At 47.4% G+C, this 15680-nt stretch overlaps 2 long non-coding RNA genes across 3 annotated transcripts; one reads left to right on the top strand and one right to left on the bottom strand.

The window, feature by feature from the left end:
- Positions 1–62: 62 nt before the first annotated feature.
- Positions 63–1627, top strand: LOC109285704 (uncharacterized). Its single transcript, XR_002093542.2, has 2 exons — positions 63–256; positions 966–1627. It is a non-coding gene; the product is annotated as an uncharacterized LOC109285704 (long non-coding RNA).
- Positions 392–10376, bottom strand: LOC109285703 (uncharacterized). Of its 2 annotated transcripts, none has more exons than XR_002093540.2 (3): positions 9731–10376; positions 3619–3806; positions 392–517 (listed from the first exon to the last, which is right to left on the bottom strand). It is a non-coding gene; the product is annotated as an uncharacterized LOC109285703 (long non-coding RNA). The 2 variants fall into 2 exon arrangements; XR_002093541.2 differs by having other exon boundaries at positions 392–503.
- Between the last annotated feature and the right edge of the window lie 5304 nt (positions 10377–15680).

Here is a 15680-nt window from a genome sequence, read left to right as displayed (position 1 = left end):
GGCTCCGTCTCCTGCCCCGCCCTCATACTGGCATGCCATTGGCTGAGCGCCTCAACGGCGCGTGCTCGGAACTGCTGCTCGGCCCCGCCCCCTTCCCGGTAACGGCCGCTCGGTGGCAGTTGGGGACCGGCTCCTCGTGGTCCCACTCTAGGGCTGCTCCCGCCTGGCCGCGGGCCCGTGGCACAAGCACTTTCCCTGTCCCTCGCTGCAGCCGCCTCCGCAGGGGAGCTCGGCGCCTGTCCTGCTGCTGTGCAAGGTGCTTGTGTCGCAATGCAGGCTCCAGTGCGCCCCGTGTCCCTCCCCAGTGTCTGAAAGTGAGCTCCTGCCCCGCCAGAAACAGTATGAGAGACCTCGGGGCTGGGTTTTGTAATGGTTTTTAATCTTTCTTATTCTAGTCCATTTTTATTCTGTTTCCATTTTCACTCATTCTTGAGCCCCGCTCTCCTGGGCGTGCCATTGTGTGCTTAACAATTCCATTTTCTTCCAACTGTTGTGCGTGGCGGCTGTAACGAAATACCTGGTGAAAGTTGGGAGAAGTGTTTATAGTACTTGGCTCTACCCTCCCTCAGTGCCACTCCCACCCGCACACAGCGGAGTCTGAACCATGGGCGACGCGTCAAGGGTGCACGTGCACCCCCTGAGATTGGCGGTGCACCCCTGGCGCCTGTGGGCGGTCGTTGCTCTACACCCACTGCCCCCTGGCCGCTGGTCGCGAGGCGTCCCCAGTTGCTGGCGCTGCTGGCAGCATCTGCAGGTGGTCACTGACCGCTGGTTGGCGCTCCGCTGCAGCCTCCTGCGGGAGCTTGCCACTGCCAACACTGCCATTGCTGCCTGCAGGAGCTTGCTGTGCTCCCCCAGCCTCCCAGGGCACATGGCGTTCGTGGCCTGAACAGCTTGAGAGTGGGTCTGGGAAGATGCAACTTTCTCGTGAAATCACGTGGCCTGTATGCGTGTGTGTCTGTCAGGAGAAGCAAACCATGGATCATCTGAGATGCCAGCTAGCACCACCATATGCCTCACACGATCTGGCAACACCAACACCAGAAGCAGTGGCCTGTGCAGACTACTGAGAACAGACCGGACAGAAAAGCTGGACTGAAGACGCAACAAGGAGGAAGACCCCAACCCCTTCCTTTATCCCTGCTCTGCTTTCTGCTGCCTGCCACCAGCAACACAGGGGCTTCCCAAGCCAACTGAGCTTGGCCTCCTGTGCTGGAAATAATTGCTGTATGTTATTCTCTGGTGGAAATAGTTGCTGTATATTATTACAATTTCATACCCCACTTTCACAGAACACTAGGGCTGGAGGAGACCTCATAAGATCATCAGGGTCCAGCCCTAAAGGAAGAGGCCAAGGCTCTAGCAAGACTTGAACTCACGACCCCTGATTTACAAGACCAGTGTTCTAACCACTGAGCTATGGAGCCAGTTTTTGTTGTTTTTAACCTATTTATTCCATAATATAAACTAATTGGGGTACAGAGAATTACTGTTCATTCCTAGGACCATTTCTAAAACAATGTGCTATTTTAATTTAAATGTTTATTTCCAACTGCAAAGCCTACTTGATTACATTGTTCCTAAATTAAAGCTGCACGTTGAATTGTAAAAGTTTCTTTACCGAAAATGTTTAGGGATGAGTCATTTGTCTCTGGAGGAAGAAGAAGTGGGTGATAATGATAGTGCTGAAAACATTAACTCGAAACTTGGATGACTTCTGTATATGTTGCAAAGTATATAATGAAGAAAGGAGGAAAGTCCCTGTGGAAAGTCTGCATCAAATATGACTGTTTAAAACAGCCTGCAGTAGAGCTGCCAACTGTATTTTAGAGCTATACTGGGACTAATACTTCCACCTGGGTGGCAATCTGTGTAATGTAAGGCTGCTTCTGGGCACAATCTAACACAGGATTTTTGATCTAAAATCTATTTTGGACTTGAACACCCCTTGCTTTGCTCAGTAAATGGGGAAAACGTGAGGATTACAAGATAATATTACTGAAACATTTCCCTGTATTTCTCCTTCAGGCAGCTACGCCTAGAAGCGTTTTGGAGGATATGTTTTTAGAAAGCTGATATTTTGGAAGAATTTTTTTTAACAGTTCCCTTTAAGTATTCATTGGTGAGTTGGTTGATGCAATCATCTGGTATATGCTTGAAGGCATACATACTAAAAGTGAGGTATTTTTTCATCTGGCAGACAGTACAGACTTCCAATGCTCTTTCACCAAACACACACTTGGCAACCAAAATAATTCATCGTTATTCCTTCAGCCAAATCCAAACAGAAAATGACTAGAGCTTCTGTTAGCCCCTCATAAAGGATATTTTTTCTCAGTGTACAGGCCTAACATCCCATCTCCTTGCTGTCGGGGGGTTTTTCCCCCACAATTAGTTTTGGAAATCAGTAATTCTGCTTCCAGTATTGCTGCCAAATTTGCTAAATTTGTCCAGGGTGCCACTTCAGATGACATACTAATCCTAAGCAGTAGAAGGTTAGCAACAGCTGCAGGGCTTCTGGCATTTTTTGTGCTGGGATAGGAAAGGAGGGGAAAAAGAGAGGGAGGTTTAAATTTCAACTACATGTGGATATAGGGAATTTAGAGTACTTAAGACAAGTTCACAACTAGGAATCTCTTGGGCTCCAATTCCAACAGCAAACTTTGCAGTTTTGGGCAAGTCATTGACAACTTTTTGTCTGAATATATCTATCTGTAATAATGGGGATTGTGAACGCCATGTGCCCCTGGAGGCTGGAGGGGGGCATGGCGAGCTCCCGCAGGCAGCAGCAGCGCTGTTGGTGGGGGGGTGGCAAGTGCTGACCAGCAGTCAGCGACCACCCGCAGACACCACCAGCAGCAGCGGCCATCAGTGATTGCGGACTGCTCGCAGATGCCACCAGTGGTGTCAGCAGTGAAGGGGGGAGGGTGGCAAGTGGCAACCACCCACAAGTGCTGCCAGCAGTGTCTGTGGCGCCTTTTCACAGGGGGTGCACCGCTACGGTCGGGGTACACATGCACCCGCATGAACCCCCTACGCATCACCAGTGATGGGGATGCTACAAAGAGGCATGTCATGAATTTATTGTTTACATTTGAAAAATCTTAAGAATTACTACTAAGAAAAAAGAAATAATGGCACTATTGTTGGAGACAAGAGGACCAAATTGTTGCAGGTGACATTTGTGAATATGTTCTCAAGTTAAAGAAAGAACACATATGCTTGAGGTTGTTGGCAACACAATTTTTTCATTATGGAGTTCTTCTTAGTGGTCGATTTAAGATGTCTGTGCATACTTAATGGAGACTAAAAGTTGACATTATCTCTCATGACAGGTTACATAGAATATAAAGGCATAATGGGTGCTTATACATGTGCAAAGAAGCTGCTCCAACACAGTTAATCGAGTCTGCTGGGTTGCACTTAGAAATTGAATTTCTAAACCTAGTGCTTTAAGAATTGACACAGCACTCGGTTGATTAATAGCAGAAATACTTGGTTTAGTAACTACCAACAAGCTATAAAACTAAAGGACAGAAAAACAAAAGACTTTTTCTTAATATTCAATAAATGAGCTATTACAGTCCTTGTATTATTTTAGCTGCAAGAGATTTTTACCCAAGCAGGCAGGAAGCAGTTCTTGTACAGCTTCCCAGAGTGTGGGTCCTTTACTCATGGGCTGGATGCAGGATGGCTTCTTGATCTTCCCTGGATTGCACGCCTTGCTGGCAGTTCTGTCTTGCTTTTTATTCTGTTTTAATTGTATAGCTTCAAAGCATTCCTTCTTGATAGTTGGTTATCAAAGTCTGAACAGAACAGGCAAGGACAGATTAACATATTACAATTGTATCTTGTTTGTGTGCTTGTGAAGTTTGCAAGCTTTTGATCAGTTTGGAATCAAATGGGATGGGTACTGATCGAATGAGGTACCTTTAGGAAGTTAATCACAGAATACTATCTTTCAGTAGTTATTTTAACAATGGAGCCTAATAAAATAGCTGCGTCACATGGCTTACGGAGATAGTGAAGATCAGAGGCCATTGAATACAACAGGTGTGAGTTTCAGAAGAATACACTGGTTTGGCATAATAAACGTTTAGAGATTGACTGCCTATTTTGAGAAATATGCTTTAATTCATGAATGCGAATGTAAGGCAGTTAGGATCAGAGGCCACTGAGGACAATAGGTGTGAAGTAGGTAGACTAGATACCCCGCCCCCCGAGCATGTGTATTTCAGATATGTGGGAAGCCGGAGGAAAAGCAAGGGCAACATTGGACCCCTGCTAAACCAGATGGGACATCTGACAACTGAAGCCCAGGAAAAAGCCAACCTATTAAATGGGTACTTTGCGTTGGTCTTTCATCAGTCCCATGGGACACCCATCCCCGATACGGGACAGGGAGGTCCGGGTGAGAGAGATCCCCTGCCCTTCATCAATGCTGATCTTGTGAAGGCCTTGAGAGGCTGGATATCTTCAAGTCAGCTGGCCCTGACAATCTACACCACAGGGTACTCAAGGAGCTGGCTAGCATCATAGCCCAGTCCCTGGCACGGATCTTCAGGAGCTCCTGGCACTCTGGTGAAGTGCCCGAAGATTGGAAGAAGGCCAATGTGGTGCCTATCTTCAAGAAAAGGAGGAAAGTGGATCCGGCAAACTACAGGCCCATCAGCCTGACCTCTATCCTGGGAAAGGTCTTGGAAAAGATTATCAAAGAGGGCATTCTTAACGGACTAGCTGATGGCAATATCCTGAGGGATAGCCAGCATGGGTTTGTTGCGGGTAGGTCTTGCTTGACCAATCTCATTTCCTTTTACAACCAGGTGACCTATCACCTGGAAAAGGGAGAAGAGATTGATGTCATATATCTTGACTTCAAAAAAGCCTTCGATCTGGTATCCCATGATCACCTCTTGGCAAAACTGGGCAACTGTGGCCTTGGGTCCACCACGATCTGCTGACTGGGAAAATGGCTCCATGGTCGGACCCAGAGGGTGGTAATTGATGGAAGTCAATTGTCATGGTGCCCTGTGACCAGTGGGGTCCCCCAAGGCTCTGCCCATGCTGCAGCCGCTCGCAGCCAACAAAAGCCAACTAACATTAAATTGGCCTTCAATGCGATGCTGTGGCTAGTAAAGCGACCAAAACACTGGCTTGCATCCATAGATGCTTCTCAAGCAAATCCCGGGACGTTATTCTTCCCTTGTACTCGGCCTTGGTGAGGCCGCAGCTGGAGTACTGCATCCAGTTTTGGGCCCCACAATTCAAAAAGGATGTGGAGAAGCTTGAGAGAGTCCAGAGAAGAGCCACACACATGATCAGAGGTCAGGAAAACAGACCTTATGATGTCAGGTTGAGAGCTATGGGGCTCTTTAGCCTGGAAAAGCGCAGGCTCAGCGGTGATCTGATGGCCATCTATAAGTTTATCAGGCGTGACCACCAGTATCTGGGGGAACGTTTGTTCACCAAAGTGCCCCAAGGGATGACAAGGTTGAATGGTTATAAACTACTGCAAGACCATTTCAGGCTGGACATAAGGAAGAATTTCTTTAGTGTCCAAGCCCCCAAGGTCTGGAATAGCCTGCCATTGGAGGTGGTTCAAGAACCTACATTGAACACCTTCAAGAGAAATTTGGATGCTTATCTTGTTGGGATCCTATGACCCCAGCTGAATTCCTGCCCTTCGAGCAGGGGGCTGGACTCGATGATCATCCAAGGTCCCTTCCAGCCCTAATGTCTATGAAACCTATGAACCTACAGGTGCAGGATCTGTGCGGGGGAAATATTTTAGAGGATAGCTTTGGGGATATGCTTTCTCTTCTTTCACCTATATGCCTTGCAACTTTGGAAAGAGCCACCCTTGGAGTCAGGGAGAATCTGTAGTTCTGCTGCCAAACACAGTAAATCCACATCCTTTTTATCCAGCATAATTTTCCCTACTTCTTGGTAGCTCATTTATAGTTTATCCATTTTACTAAGGATTGATTACAAATGCCCTAGTGCAGGGGTGGGCAATTATTTAGGGCCGGAGGGCTGCTTACCCAGTTTTGGCAGGCTGTCGAGGGCCACATGGGTAGCCCCGCCCCTTGACAGGTGCCCCACCCCTGTGGCCAGCTGCAGCGCAGGACACCAGGCATTGTAGGGGAGGGGCTGCTTCCCCTCCCCACGCTCCTTCCCTGCCCGGGGTCCCCCTGCCCCCACTTACCTGAGCTTCCCGTGCCAGGGCAGCCACCTGCTCCCAGCCCAGAAACCCCCTGGGGCTTCCGGCTGGGGGGCAGGGCCGGGCGGCCCCCCGCAGTTTTTGGAGCCCGCTGGGCTTCCCCTGGGTCCTACTGCCTTTGGTTCCTGTCATTTTTGACAGGAACCGAAGGCAGATAAATATTAACTTTCTACATTTTTTTAGGGGCCCTGTGGGACAGATAGAATGGCCTCATGGGCCGAATCTGGCCCACAGACCGTATTTTTCCCACCCCTGCCCTAGTGTCTTTTGAATAATACAGTTTAAGGCAATGGTTCTCAACCTGCAGCCTTGGGCCACATGCAGCCCAATCAGCACACTGCTGCAGCCCATGTGACATCCTGTAAAAAAAAAAAAGATTGCTGCTGGTGGTTTTAAAGTCAGGGATCTGGGTTTTCTGTTCACTGGAAAAAACACAGATTTTCCCCTTTAAAGGAGAAAAATGCAGGAAATGCTGGGTTTTCCCTTGCAGGCTGGCAGAATTCCAGCCTGAAAGGGGCTGCTTGGGACTGGAGGGAGTGGGAGGAGGGCAATTGGAGGCAGGGAGTGCCACATGCACGTGTGCACACACATGCGTGTGGGAGCCAGGCAGCGTGGAGAGCAGCTCCCGTGGTCTCTTTAGATAAGTCTATGTGGGGAGAAGGGTGGAGGGCTGACTGAGGCTCCCACAGTGAAGAAGGAAGGAAAGGAGTAGAGTAGGGCAGGGCAGGGCTGGGGATGCTGCCAGGCTGGGGTGGTACATGGAGCCCAGGGCCAGGGTGGAAATCTACAGCTGTGGGGCCCATCCAGGGAGCGGGATGGAGCCACAAGAGGCTTGTCCAAGGAGCATCGGGGAGGCATGCACACTCCTGGGGAGGGAGGAATGGTGGGGGATACATGCCCCCCAGATTTGCATATGGCGTGGAGGCAGATGTGGGCTGCCTGCTGCAGGCTCAGGGCTCCCCACCCTGCTGCTCCCCTCCCTGGGCAAGAGTTTTATCTAAGCAGACTTTTAAATATTTCAGTGAGATATTAAGAGTCTTCAATGAATAACTTTGTAGATAATGATATTCTGGTTGTGCCCCCCACTGCTGCCATGGCGATGCAGCCGGTATGGGGCTCCTGGCAGCAGCATTGAGCCTCCCCGCCTGCTCTGCCATGGAGGCCGTATATTGTACATTATTGGGGGGGGGGGGGGTTCCCCAGTAGATTTTCTCTGATATAAAGCTGTTTTCAGTGAGCTCTGACTCAGGCCAAGGATATGTATTTCTTAAGAATTCTCCTGCCTCCATTTTCTGTCTGAAGTCTTGCACTTTACAACCGGTTGCCGTGGAAATGATCACACTGCTATACCAATTATTTTTTACTCCAAATGAGAAACAAGCAGTGAAAACCTAAGACAAAAAGAACCTTTTTACCCTAGCAATAAAGAAAACATGTACACACACTGAAAATACTGCAGGTATATTGATTCTAAATAGTTACGTTGGCAAGACAAGGAGAGGTTGGAAGCCTGTTCATATATTTTATGAATTGGTCCAGTTCATTTCTGATCTTTTCATTAAAATCAATTGAGTTACTCTGTATTTTTATCACTGAAACAGGAGAATGTAGCCTTTTGTGCCCTACCCTTACTTCATGTATGAAGTGGTAGACTAATGAAAGCAATGACAAATTGAATATGTGGGTGGTAATGACATGGCAGAAGCAAGCTTGTAATCTATTCCTTTTTATAAATGTACAATAACACAGTAGAAACAAAATTAAAGCAACATTAAAATCTTAAATATTAATGAGTGGGACAGTAACTGGCTGAACACTAGTATTAAAACTTACTCTAAGGAAGACAGTGGGGAGTGGTTTACTACATGTTAGTTATTCCAAGTCAGAAAACGTACAAATTTTAAACCTATTTATAAAAAACAGGAGGAATAGAATTAACGTTTTATGCTGATGTAGAGCATTTGGGAGGTAAATCCTTATATTAATTATACCCAAAAAATCCTGTTCATATTTCCAGTTTTTCAGGTTAATTTTTACCTCCCCATTGTTACAGTCAATTCTTTAGGATTAGTTACCCTAATGCCACATTTCACCATACATTTTGTCCATGCTTGCTGGTGTAATCATTTCTATCCGAGATCTTTCATTATTCACTGCTTAAAATATTTCCCTACCACTCTTTCCTCTTTTATATACCCTTTCATAGTTTCATAGTTTGTAGGGTCGGAAGGGACCTTGACAGATCATCAAGTCCGACCCCCTGCCATGGCAGGAAAGAGCACTGGGGTCAAACGACCCCCCATTTCTTTATCTTTGCCTATACATTGTTTTGAATACATACCACACCCCTCTCCACTTCTTCTCTATTTTTCTTATTCCTGAATAAAATAGTCATTCGTAGTAACTAGTCATGTTCCCTGTTTCCTGTGGTTTCTGTCAGCCCTATCAGACCATACTGTTCTACAGTTGCTAGTATCTCTGGCTCCCCCTGCCTTTTGTTGTACATCTCACATTGGTACAGAATTAATTACCCAACCTGCCCTTCTTATGCTCTTCCTTGAATGTATTTTAAGTCTTCAACACTGCCTATTTTCTCAGTATATACTGGTTTTCAGAAAGGCAAGTGTTTTATTGTTGGTATGATCTGGATTGTAGCCAATGGTAGAGATCCACACTTTGCAGACAAGGCATGTAGGAGTGTGGTTCCTGGATCCAGATTAATGAGCTTCAGTTCCTAGAATGCTGGATTTTTTTTTATTTACTGAAAGGTGTATATACATAGCAGAAAGACTGTTTAATCAAACAGATTTTACAGAGCTGTTAACAATAACAGTAGGGGGGCCCTGCTATACATATAAATTGCCGTGTAAAGAAAAGTAAAGAAGTAATATATGCTGTATGCATGTATTAAAACTATTACCTTTTCTGCTAGAGCAAAGAATTAATGAGTAATGCCGTACTTGTCTCACTTCATACACCAAACCCCAATTCAATATTCAGAAAAGCACTGAGTGCCTCCCTTGGAGTAGGCAGAATTTCCAACAACTCTGTGAAGGAGATAATGCCACCCTGATGGATTTAGACAGTTTAAATTTGTCTTACAAAAATTAAAAATAGCAAAAAACTGGTGACCTGGTTTCCATCTCCTTTCCGATCTGATATAAAAACTCTTCTTTGGCTTGTCAATGCCTTCTCATTTGTCCTTTGATGTTTAATTTAATTTTATTACTGTATTGAGCTCTGTAGTGCTTTGGATGTGTAGGGTTTCCATGTCCTTTTATACAGAAATTTTCCAAAGCAGCACCTGCTACACAACAGAATCTCAGTATGTTAATATATTAGGTAGAAAAGAAATCTTATGTAATTATAAGATTAAAGTATCCATAATGTGGTGGTCGAGTGTTAGGCTGGGTTGTGGCCAGTAGCCCGAAACGGCAGGCGGGTACTTTTGACCGATGGAGCGGAATTAGGCACGGATGCGTATTGGTAACGAATGGATTGTTTACTTACACTGCTGATGGTTACAGTGCAGGACGAAAGCTGACTTAGATTACAGTTGTAACAGGTACAGGATTCGTTAGGTCGGTCTGCAGAGGTGTACGGGCCGGCAGTCGTTGGTTTACGTCTAAATTTGGGTTGGTGACGGGGAGTTCTTGTCGGGTGATCCGTCCTCCAAGTTGCCTCTGAGGTGTTCTCTGAGGTCTCCGAGATGTATACAGAGTTCTCACTCTCTCACGTACTTAAAGTTCTCCAACTTGGGCGGAAACTGCTCTTAACTTTTATATGGCTAGCAAGCCAATCGCTAGTCGCCAAATATGAATAATTTGGAACTGGCCAATGGTGGTGTGCGTGTTTGCATAAGGTTGGCGGGAACTTTTTTCTAAACTGTAATTTTCCACTACTGTAGCATTTGGTTACTGGGTTCAGGCATAGCGGAATTTCCACTGTGACCTAGTTACTGCCACCAGAATGATTGACAGCAAAACTATGCCATATGTATCAAACCAATGGAATTTTCCTCTGTGCTAAACCAATTCTCCTCTGTGCTATAGGCATCTAATTAATAGGTTCTGACACATAATTGCATTAGAAAAGAAGCACAATGTACATTTAAATAAAATTACCCATTTCTCCTTCACATTTAATTCTTACTTGTTGTGAGCAAGAAATTCCAACTGAAAACTGGCAATTTTTTCCTTTACATGTGCTATACTTGCCTAGAGAAAAATGGAGGGATTCCCTTTCCAAAGTAACTTGAATACAATATGTATCCAATAGGGCTGTGCGAAACAGCACCATTCCATTTTGACGGAACAGCGTTTCATTTCTAATTTAATTTTGATTTGAACCCACTATTCCGTTTCGTTTTGTTGAAACAGTTTCACTGTTTCGACACTGTTTCAACGTTTTGTCCATAGGCTATAATGGGGAATCATGAAACAGCCTATAACTTTGTCATTTCTGGCCTGATTTGGATGAAACTTGCAGGAATGGTAGCCCCTTCTGAGGCGTGAAGCTTGCCAAGTTTCAAGGAGACAGGTCCAGGGGTTTCAGGGAAACTGTACCTCAAACTCTTGAAAGCAAAACTCATGTCACGTGTACGTGTTAAGCCACAGCAGGGTCAAAACTGCAGGCATGCTAGCCCCTGCTGAGGCCACAAAGTCTGCTGAGTTTAAAGGACTATACATTGTCCACATCTCAGCACAGTACCATAAGTAGGGGTGTGTGAAACAGCACTGTTTCGTTTCAATTTCCGTTTTGACAGGACAGTGTTGTGTTTTGAGTTTTATTTAATTTCGAAACCACTGTTCCATTTAATTTCGTGGAAACTGTTTCACTGTTTTGACAGTTTCAACATTTTGCCCATAGGCTATAATGGGGAACCATGAAACTGCCTATAACTTTGTCAGTTCTTCCCTAATTCAGATAGAACTTGCAGGGATGGTAGCTCCTTCTGAGGCCATACAGCCTGCCAAGTTTCAAGGACATAGATGCAGGGGTTTCTGGGAAACTGCACCTCAACTTCTTGAAAGCAAAATTTGTATCACATGTGCGAAGGCACAGCAGGGTGAAAACTGCAGGCATACTAGCTCCTGCTGAGCCCATGAAACCTGCCAGCTGTCAAGGAGATAGGTGCAGGGGTTTCTGAGAAACTGCACCTCAGGCTGCTGACAAGCAAAACTCATGACATGGGTGACACTGTGTGTGAGTTAATGTGCAGTGAGGTGAAAACTGCAGAGATGGTACCCCTGCTGAGGCCATGAAGCCTGCAAGCTTTCAAGGAGAGAGGTGCCGGGGCTTCTGGGAAACTGCACTTCAAGCTGCTGACAAGCAAAACTCATGACATGCGTGACAGAAAGCAGGCCATTTCAAACAATGCTGCCTTTTATGCTGTTTTTCCATCCCTCCCCCAGAGCACTGGGATTGGAAGGGACCTCAGGGAAGGATCACAGTCCTGGCCAGCTACACAGTTGGTAATGAGAGCAGCCCTTCCCCGCTCTTCCCCCTCCCTCTCCTTACTTTTTGTTTCCCTGCAGGCAAGCCCTGCTTGAGTTTCAAAACTCGGAACGTTTTGAAACTTTCAAAACGAGTTGAAACAGTGTCAAAATGAAACTGCTGGCAAAATTTTGCACAGCCCTACTATAGAGAGAGGGGGGGGGAGAGAGAGAGATCAGTCAGGTGATATTATATTGATATATTGTACTATTTAAAATCAGTTTAGAATCCTACCAGTGCATCTTTCATCATAATAAAAAAAACCTAAATAACTATACCCTTTTGTGTTTGCTTTTGGTTTTGTTATCATAGAAAAATCAGAGCTCTGCCTGCCCTCTTTGCTAACCAGGGTTTAGGGACAACTGCCTCTGCAGCCATGGCTCTCACCAACAGGTCCCATCCTGTCCAGTGGCTGGGTATGAAATGTTGAGGGGAGATGTGTGGTTTGTGGGGGAGGGGAGTGGGTGCAGAGCTCTTGGGTGGGTGTGTGGGTAGGCATGGGTGTCTGGTGCCTCTTGAGTAAGGGGGGGGCACGTGCCCCCCCTGCCACCAGTCAGTGACTGGGGGAAGATCCCCTGGTGGCCAATTCTGCTGACTGGGGAGGGGGTGGGGTCCCCCAATGGCTGATGCCGCTGGCCATGGGGATGCCAATCTCGCTCACTGTAAAAGCGGCCATGCCGCTTTCGGAGCATCATGACCACTTCCGAAGTGGCACAGCTGCTTTTGCTGGTGGCCCCGCTCCCCGGCTGGTGCTTGTAGGGGGGCACTGGTGCTCCTGCCTGTCCCCCCGCCTGCTGGCTAAACAGGGAGCATGGCCTGACACGGGGTGCACTCGTGCTTTCAGCAGGTGCACGTGCATACCCGTGCACCCCCTCTGCATTGTCCCTATGGGTAGATGTGTGGAGGGTTTGGGGGGGACGTGGAGCTTGTGTGTGGGTGTGTGGGGTTTGTGGGTGTGTGGGGGGTGGGGTTTGTGGGGTGGACTTGAGGTGGAGGCTGCCACACACCCATTCCCCCACCCCGCCTGTGGCGCACAGCCCTTGGTGCCAGCAACAGAAGCCAGCCGGACCATCACGGCACTCATGGCCCTCTGCAGGCACAGCCTTGAGGTGGTGCAGACCCTCCTGAGACCCAGGGGCTCACATGGCAAATGGACCTGGCCCAGCCTGCTGGCACATGCCTTCAGACAGGACCGGGACAGCTCCTGTTGCAACCTGGTGCTCCTGGCACTGCATGCAGAAGCTGTGCACCATCGGGCCAAGCCAGGCTGGGCTTCCACAGGCTCCATTCACCATGTGCAGCCCCCTGGGTCTCAGGCAGCACTGCATCACCACAGAGCTGTGCCTACATTGGGCCATGAGTGCCTCAACAGCCCGGCTGGCTGCTGGTGCCAGTGCCAGGAGCTGTGCGCGACGGGGGTGGTAGAGGGTGAGCATGTGGTGGCCCCCCCTCAAGCCCTCCCCACAAACCCCATCCCCACAAACCCCCCACACCCTCACTTCCACACACCCACCCATGAACCCCACACTCAAAAACCCCCCAGCCCCCCAACCCCTACTTCCCTACTTACCGGGGACAGAGCGTGAGTCCGGGCCACTGCTGCAGCCTTGCCCTGCTTCTATTTGCTCCAGCATGCTCCTCACACAGCAGGCATAGAGACACTCTGGCCAGGTGCTAGAGCGTCTCCTTGGAGGACCCAGCCTCTGTTTGCCTCCGGGCACACTCCAGGAGCACACCCTGCACTGCTTGTTTCCAGCATGTTTTCTTTTGATACTGGGATTCCTCTGTATCAAATGTAGAGTCTGCACTACAAATATGCAGCATGGGAAACATTTTTTTCATTAGTGGTGTGCCTTCTGCCTGATGCAACATTCGTTGAATTAAAAGGGAATTTTGGCCATCAGCTTCAGACCAGAATGGTCTAATTCTGAATGAAAACTTGTACCTGCTCAGTTTTCCAAACTGTCATTAACAGTGGTGTCCTGCAGAAAGCAGTGTTCCTCTTCATTAGTACAAGGAACCAAGGATTTGGGTGAAGACAAATGTAAAAATAGTTTGATCTATTTGCTAAAAACAGAAACAAATGTAAAAACATGTATGTCCAGGTTACTGGCTCACAAGACACGCTCAGTTTAAAGAGAGTTCTTTTTTACGTCATATTTTAAAAGAAATAAAATCATTTTTTTCAGTTTTAAAGTGTTTAATTAACAGTAGTAGTTTTATTCAGAGCATGTATTATAATAAAATATAATACTGCATTGATAATTGCTAAACTAGCCACAAGTCGCTATTACAACTATATGCTTTGAACTTTGCAATTTATAATAACTTAGTGGAGGGCTATCATATGAATACATGTGACAGCTGTGGTTATTTATTACATCAAGGCTTTTTCTACTAGTCTTTGTCCAGTGTCTAAGTACATGTTTGCTGCAGTTTTTTTTTTACCTCTTCTTCAACAATTTAAGAGTAGTTATTACTAATTTCTTATGACAGCAAGCACACCAAATTCTGTCAATTCCATCATAAGGAGGAAATAGACTAAGCAAAATCAATGGAGAACTATACTTGCTAAATACCACTTGCAACCTTATGGCTAAGTACAGACAGTCAAAAAACCTAAGGCTGAACCAATTCAATCTTTGTGGGTTAGTCTAAGCTGCATAAATTAAACTGATAAGCAAGTGAACCAACATTAACTTTTGATTCTGGAAATGCAGCCACATGCCTGTAGGGGCCCAGGCCAGAAGCTGGGGGATACTAAAGCAAGCCTCCTTGCTGATAGCTTGGGCCAAGTCTAGCCCAACCACCCTGCAAGGGAGGGGGAGGGTTGTGGGAGAAGTACAAAGCATCCTGGGATGCTGGGGAACTGTGAGTTAACTTGAAACTGGAGGGGATCTAGGACAGAAGTTCAATAAACCAATTTAACCTAAATCAGTTCAATCTGATACTACATCCATCCAGATTTGTCTTAAACCAGTTTTGGCTGTTATGAAAACAGTTTACATGCACGGAACTTCTGGGCTACAGACAGTCACAAATCCCAAGACTGAATTGATTTAATCTTCACAGATTCATCTAAACTGTGTAGATTGAACCAATAAGCAAGTGAATCAACATTAACTTTTGATTCTGGAAATGCAGCCACATGCCTGCAGTGGTCCAGGCCAGAAGGTGCACTAGAGCATGCCTCCCTTCTTGGCTAGAGCAGACAACTTGGGCCAAGGCTAGCCTACCCACCCTGTGAGGGGTGGTTTGCAGGGAAATTGCAAAGCATCCTGGGATGCTGGGGGATGGGCAGGCTCCGCTAAGAAAAAAAAGAAAAGCAGCGAGGGGCCTGATCTTTTTTTTATTCTCCCAGAGCCTTCCCATGTCTTCTGTGGCCAGGGAGCGAGCTGCCATAGCCAAGCAGCCCCTGAGTTGCAGGGGGCCCTGGTGCTTCTTTCCACAGTGGTGGTGCCCCCCAGGACTGCCCAGGCAGGGTGCCACTGGGCAAGTGCTGCCACTGCCATGGAGAGAAGTACCAGGGGCCCCCGCAGCTCAGGGACCACTTGGCCCACTGAACTCACCGCCCCCCCCCCCCCAAGCCACAGGAGATGCAGGCAGGCTCTGCTGGTGGGGAGGGGGCCCCTCACCACTTTTATTTTTCCCCTCAGTAGAGCCTGCCCGCGCAAGCTTCTACTGCGTTGCACAGCCCCTGAGCTGCAGGAGGGGGCCTGGTACTTCCCTCTGTGGCAGTGGTACACCCCAGGGGCACCCGGGTGGGTTGCTAACAGACAGGTGCTGCCCCAGCTTGCAGGCAGAACTTGCTGGATCCAACAGTGCACGAGGCACTGAAAGTCAACATGCTCAGGGAAACTTTAGCTTGGCAGGCTTCCAGCACCCCATGCACTGTTCCTGCCACCTGGGACTGCCTGGGAACAGGCTGGCTTGACCCTGGGGCAGTGCAGGAATGCAGCAGGAG

The sequence above is a fragment of the Alligator mississippiensis genome, chromosome 10, assembly GCF_030867095.1.
Source record: "Alligator mississippiensis isolate rAllMis1 chromosome 10, rAllMis1, whole genome shotgun sequence".
NCBI classification, from domain to species: Eukaryota; Metazoa; Chordata; order Crocodylia; family Alligatoridae; genus Alligator; species Alligator mississippiensis.
This window is presented reverse-complemented; position numbering and strand designations above follow the sequence as displayed.